Below are 7,069 nucleotides of genomic sequence, written 5' to 3'. Positions count from 1 at the left end.
GGAGGCTAGCCATGGTTACTTGGGGGAGCTTCCTGGAGGGATAACTGATTTGCTATTTATGCACACTCTGTGGACAATTATCCCTATTATAGAAGTCATTCAGTTAGAGAAGGTGGTATGAAATTTGTTTCTGACTTTTTAATTGAAGTGATCAACATCTCTTTGGCCTGGGAAGGCATTCCGGCCAGCCTCAATTTTCTGACCAGGGTTGTTATATGATAACATAATATGATAAAATAGACTTCTACATCATGGGTTCAGGCCGTCTGTGTAATTGCTAATTCAAACCTGTTGCTACATTAATGCCTTGGGCCAAGTGAAAAGGGCTAATACAGAAATTTAAGGAGAAAGCCATGTGGCTTTCTGTTCTAGTTTGCTAGCTGCTGGAAGGCAATATATCAGAAACGGAATGGCTTTTAAAAAGGGGAATTTAATAAGTTGCTCATTTACAGTTCTAAGGCCAAGAAAATGTCCCAATTAAAGCAAGTCTATAGAAATGTCCAATTAAAGCAAGTCTACAGAAATTTCCAATCAAAGGTATCCATCCAGGGAAAGATATCTTGGTTCAAGACTGCTGATGAAGTTCAGGGTTTCTCTCTCAAGTGAGAAGACACATGGTGAACACAGTCAGGGCTTGTCTCTCAGCTGGAAGGGCACATGGTGAGCACGGCGTCATCTGCTAGCTTTCTTTCCTGGCTTCCGTTTCACGAAGCTCCCTGGGAGGCATTTTTCTTCTTCATCTCCAAATATCACTGGCTGGTGGACTCTCTGCTTCGTGGTGCTGCAGCATTCTCTGCTCTCTCTCAAGCTTCTCACAACTCCTCCAGATTCTTCCCCTTATCCATTTAAAAAGCCATCCCAACATGTTTGGTATTTGCAAACTGCAGCAACAGCACCTCACTCTCCAGTACCAAAATCTGTTCTGGTTTGCTAGCTGCCAGAATGCAATATATCAGAAATGGAATGGCTTTTAAAAAGGGGAGTTTAATAAGTTGCTAGTTTACAGTTCTAAGGCTGAGTAAATATCCCAATTAAAACAAGCCTATAGAAATGTCCAATCAAAAGCATTCAGGGAAAGATACCTTGGTTCAAGAAGGCCGATGAAGTTCAGGGTTTCTCTCTCAAGTGGAACGGCATGTGGCAAGCACAGTCAGAATTTCTCTCTCATCTGGAAGGGCACATGGCGAACACGGCGTCATCTGCTAGCTTCTTCTCTCCTGGAGTCCAGTTTCATGAAGCTCCCAGGGAGGCGTTTTCTTTCTTTATCTCCAAAGGTTGCTGGTTTATGGACTCTCTGCTTTGTGGTGCTGCTCTCTCTGAATCTCCCATTCTCCAAAATGTTTCCTCTTTTATAGGACTCCAGTAAACCAATCAAGACCCACCCAAATGGGTGGAGACATATCGTCACCTAATCCAATTTAACAACCACTCTTGACTAAATCACATCATCCAGGGAGATGATCTGATTACAGTTTCAAACATACAGTATTGAATAGGGATTATTCTACCTTTCTGAAATGGGATTTTGATTAAAACATGGCTTTTCTAGGGGGCATACTTCCTTTTAAACCAGCACACTTTCTAAGGTAGACCCTAATAGGCTATGGAATTTATTCACATATTTGGGTGTGGGATCCTGAGGAGCTTGGTTGAAATCAGTTCTGAAGGTTGGTCTCATCCGGCTGCTTGGAGTTTTGTTGATAGGACCCTTAATTAAATAGTATGAGAGAAACTGTATGGATTCATTCCCAGCCTTTGTTGGTGGGATTAATCAGAGTACAAGAGTGGGGTATTCATGAGAAGATTTTTCAGCAGTGAAAATGGTTAGAAGTGAGTAGTGGATATTGTTAGAAGACAAATTCTCTATGTGTCTTTTGTGTTTCTGCACATCTCTGAATAGGGACACGGATTATTCTACGCTATCTTTTCAAGGATGTTGTATTGCAAGCAGCTAGGTAGTGTTTCCTCCACAGAAATGGGTAGGTTTGCTTATAGCCTTGGAAGATAAAGATATTTTCTCCCTCCATAGTAAAGGACAGGCATGCTTACTGTCCAGTATAAAAGACTGATATTCTCCAAACTCCCAGGTTTCTCTCCTGTAATGCAATCCACTGCGTGTGCAGATGTTAACATCTCCCTGTGGGAGATGGAATGCTACTACTCTGGCTACTGCTATTGCTGTGAGTATTAAAGCACTTTGTCTCAGAGGACCCAGGTTCGATTCCCGGTGCCTGCCCATGTAGAAAAAAAAAAAAGTCGAGCACTTTGTCCCCGACACTTCCTCCAGCATCCATGAAATTGTGACAGGCTAAGATGTAAGCCTACAAGTAAGTAGGGAGAAATCATAGATCCTTTTGAGGTTTTTATCACTTTGCAATTCTTCATTTGGTAATTCACATTGGCAATTTGTTGTTTTACAGTTTCATCTTGAGGAGGTGGTTATAATGACTACTAATATTTACTGAACTTTTTCTTTCTGTTGGGTTCCATGATGAATGTTTTATCTGCATTGCCCCATTGAATCACTGTATCTGATCTTTGATAGCCATTTTCATTATTTCTATTTTAAAGGCAATAAAATGTAGCCATAAAGAGGTTAAGTAATTATGTAATGAGAAATAATAGCAAGGCCAGGATTGGCACTTAGGTTTGTTTCTCTTCAAAGTAAAGTCTGTTACCTTATACGTCCACATTTCTCAAATGGATATGCTAGGGAGTAAGTACTCAAAGCTACAGAATAAACATGCATGTTTTCCTGTAGCACCCATTTACTAGAATAATTTTAAAAAGAAATATGCAGATATGCAGTTTTTTAAACATCAAAAGCACAATTATCATGAGGTAAATATATAAAATTTGCATATAATTTAAATAGAAAATGAGAGTTCAGAAAAAATCTTAAGGATATGACTTGCTTCTTTTTGGGTCCTTTCCCCTCCCTCCCCCAGTGGGGGAATATGTTTCCCTTTATTTACCATTATGACTACAGTGGCAAAATTTAATAAGTACTGTATTTTACTCTTATCTCCTAAATTAAATCAAAGTTTCATTAAAAAAAAAAAAGACACTCTGTTTCTGGTATATCAGATTCCAGCAGCTTGCAAACTACAACACCCCCCATCACCAGAGCTAACAAATTTGGCCTCCTCCTTCCCACATTTCTTGAAGGCACCACCTTCAACAAAGCACTCTGATGTCTCTTCCCTGGGTTGTCTTGACAACCTCTCACTATGCCTCGCTCCTGTCAGTTTATTCTCCTTACTTGACTCTGGTCTCTTTCTTAAAAGAAAGAGCAATCTAAGTTTCTCACTGAAACTTCTCTGGCTAAAAGATAAGTCCTTTTAGACACTCATTGCCTAAGGCAGGTATGACTCTCCTATTGCTGGTGTAACAAATTATTACAAACTGGGTGGTTTAAAACTACACAGACAGGAGGTGGGGCAAGCTGGTGGTGCAGTCAGATGTGGAATTTAGTTCATCCTCCAGGGCAGCTAGTAAAGAGCCAGGAACTGAATGAAGCAACTATGGGGGACCATCAGTGACCAGGCACACATTATACACCAATCTGTAAAGGGCGGAACAATTGAGATCCCACACAGAACTGTAAGTCTCCCAAGCCACGGAGACCAGCACCCCTCCCCAGTGGGGACGGCAGGCTGGTTCCCAAGGGAAACAGAAACAGACTCTACTAGGAGCAAGGAAGGTAGCTCAACCAAGCTCCAAGTGCAGAATTAATTAAGGAATTGGGATTGCTGAAAACAGGCCCCACACACAGATAAACCTGGAGTAAGCATATAAGGAACCTGGAGTTTTTGCCAGGCAGAGAAGGGGAGTGGCTGATGGAAAACAAACAAACAACAACAAAAAGGCTTTTTGAGTTGGACAGCACAAAATATTGGAAAATGGATGGACCCCAAGAAAAGGGGGCATATAGAGTTTGGGGACACAGAGAACCACGTACCAACTCCAACCCTTGACTGGCAAACCCGGGGAGCTACGGTCTGGTTCTGAAAAGGCTTCTCTCTCCCTCTCAACTTCTTAACAGCTCAGTAGATAGAACCGCAAGCACTCTCAGGCTTCAGCACTGCCCCAGGCAAGGGCAGAATGAAGACATGTCTGAGAGACAAGTAACTAGTCAGGTGAATGGGGATAATTCCCTAAAGGGTATATTTTCCCCAAGAAAAGAGAGGCAGGGCCCAGCTCCAATGGCTGCCCTCCTTCAGGGAATTCAGGCCCCAGGGGTTGGAAAACAGAAGCAACCTAAGCCCACCTTCTACCTCAGCTTCTGTCTCAACCACACCACTGGCAGGAAGAGGCCGCTGAGACTTAAAGGCACTACATCACTTTATGCCAGTGGGAAGCTGCGGGTTGACAAGTGCCACATGCTGGCCATGATAGGAAAAGCACAGAATCTATGGGATTGATAGGGAAGTCTCACAATCTGCTGGGTCTCACCCTCAGGGAAACTTGATACTGGCTACATCCTCCTCCTGAGATATGGGCGTGTCTGGTCTGGGAAAATCTGACTGGGATCAATCATATATAAGGAGACCTTACTCAAAAAAGTGTTCCAAATAAGGCAGAGCAAGAACAAGAAAAATAAAGAGCTGAAAAATTCTGATCAGTTAAGCAGAACCTATGCTAGAGGTCTAGAATACAAAGCCAAGCAACAACAAAACCCTAGGTAAAAGGGTGAAAATGACCTCCAGAATAAACTAATTAAGGAAGTCAAATGCGTAGACACCAGCAAAAAATAACAAGTCATACTAGGAAAATCAAAGCCATGATCCAGTTAAAGGAACAAACCAACATTTCAAATGAGATACAGGAATTGAAATAATTAATTAAGGACATTCAAACAGACATGCAAAATTACACCAAAAATAAAATCAATGAATTGAGAGCAGATATAGCAAAAGAGATGAAGGACATAAAGAAGACAGTGGGTGAGCATAAGGAAGAACTCAGAAATTGGAAAAGACAAATGGCAGAACTTATGGGAAAGAAAGGCACAAAAGAAGAGATGAAAAAACAACAGAGACCTACAACAGCAGATTTGAAGAGGCAGAAGAAAGCATTAGTGAACCAGGGGACAGGTTGCCTGAAATCCTAGACACAAAAGAACAGATAGGGGAAAGAATGGAAAAATATGAGCAGGGTCTCAGGGAACTGAATGACAACATGAAGTACATTAATATAGATGTTATGGCTGTCCCAGAAGGAGAAGAGAAGGGAAAGGGGGCAAAAAGACTAACAGAGGAAATAATGACTGAAAATTTCCCATCTCTTTTGAAAGATAAAATTACAGATCCAAGAAGTGCAGCATACCCCATGGGCCTACTCCAAGATATTTATTAATCAGATTGTCAAATGGCAAAGACTAAGACAGAATTCTGAAAACAGCAAAAGAAAAGAATCCATCATATACAAAAGAAGGTTGATAAGACTATATGCAGATTTCTTAGCAAAAACCATGGAGACAGGAAGGCAGTGGTATGATATATTTAAGGTTCTGAAAGAGAAAAACTGCCAACCAAACATTCAATACCCAGCAAAACTCTCCAAAAACAAAGGGGATCACCTGCCATGTAGGAGATCCAGGTTTGATTCCAGGTCTGTGCACTCCACTGCCCCCCCCAAAAAACCTCACAGCAATTCAACAAATGGTACTGCAATTCAACAAATGGTGCTGCAATAATGGGATAGTCACACAGAAAAAGAATGAAATGTGACCCCCACCATACAGCATACAAAAAAAAAAAAAAACAAAAAACAACCCACATAACATTAATCTTTGGGGTGCATGGGTGGTTTAGTGGTGGAATGCTTGCCTTCCAGGCGGGAGACCCAGGTTCAGTTCCCAGACAGTGCACCACCACCACCCCTCACCCACCAAAAAACCACCAAGGGGAAGTTTAAAATATTTTCAGACAAACAGTTACTGTGAGAGTTTGTGACTAAGAGACTGGCTCTACAAGAAATGCTAAAATGAGCAGTACAGGCAGATTGGAAAAGACAGGAGGGAGAAGAGTGTAGAAATGAAGACTGTCAGTAATGGTAAAAAGAGATTTTAAAAAAAGATGACATATAAAATTCAAGAGAAAAAAATGGCCTTTACAGAAATAACATTAAATGTTAATGAATTAGGGTGGGCCATGGTGGCTCAGCAGGCAAGAACGCTTGCCTGCCATGCCAGAGGACCCAGGTTCAATTCCCGGTGCCTGTCCACGTTAAAAAAAAAAGTTAATGGATTAAACTTCCCAATCAGAAGACATAGTCCGGGTGTATGGGTGGTTCAGTGGTAGAACGCTTGCCTTTCATGCAGGAGACCTGGGTTCAATTCCCAGACCATGCACTGTACCCCTCTAAAAAAAGACAGGACACATCTATATGCTGTCTACAAGACATTCACTTTAAACCCAAGGACAAAAACAGACTGAAAGTGAAAGGTTGGAAAAAGATATTTCACACAGACAACAACCAGAAAAGGGTGGGGATAGCTATGCCAATATCCAAAAAATTAGACTTCAAATGTAAAACAGTTAAAAGAGACAAAGAAGGATACTATGTATTCATAAGAGGAATAATTCTTCAAGAAGACATAGCAATCATAAATATTTATGCAATGAGCCAGAGTGCCCCAAAATACATGAGGCAAACAGTGACAACACTGAAAGAAGAAGTAGACACATCTAAAATAATAGTTGGAGACTTCAATTCACCACTCTCATCAATGGACAGAACATCTAGATAGAGGATCAATAAGGAAACACAGATTTTAAATACTATGATAAATGAACTAGACTTAACAGAAATTTACAGAACATTATACCCTACAAAAGCAGGATACACATTTTTCTCAAGTGCTCAAGGATCAGTTTCAAGGATAGACCATATGCTGGGTCACAAAGCAAGTCTCAATAAATTAAGATTGAAATTATACAAAGCACTTTCTCAGATCATAATGGAATGAAATTGGAAATCAATAACAGGCAGAGGGCAAGAAAATTCACAAGTATATGGAGGTTAAACAACACACTCTTGAATAACCAGTGGGTCAAGGAAGAAA

General features: G+C 40.9%; 1 non-coding gene across 1 annotated transcript; it reads left to right on the top strand.

Annotated features, from left to right (window-relative positions):
• Positions 1–6,284: 6,284 nt before the first annotated feature.
• On the top strand, positions 6,285–6,355 carry TRNAE-UUC (transfer RNA glutamic acid (anticodon UUC)). Its single transcript has one exon. It is a non-coding gene; the product is annotated as a tRNA-Glu (tRNA).
• Positions 6,356–7,069: the final 714 nt, after the last annotated feature.

Source organism: Tamandua tetradactyla, chromosome 11, assembly GCF_023851605.1.
Source record: "Tamandua tetradactyla isolate mTamTet1 chromosome 11, mTamTet1.pri, whole genome shotgun sequence".
Lineage (NCBI taxonomy): Eukaryota > Metazoa > Chordata > Mammalia > Pilosa > Myrmecophagidae > Tamandua > Tamandua tetradactyla.
This window is presented reverse-complemented; position numbering and strand designations above follow the sequence as displayed.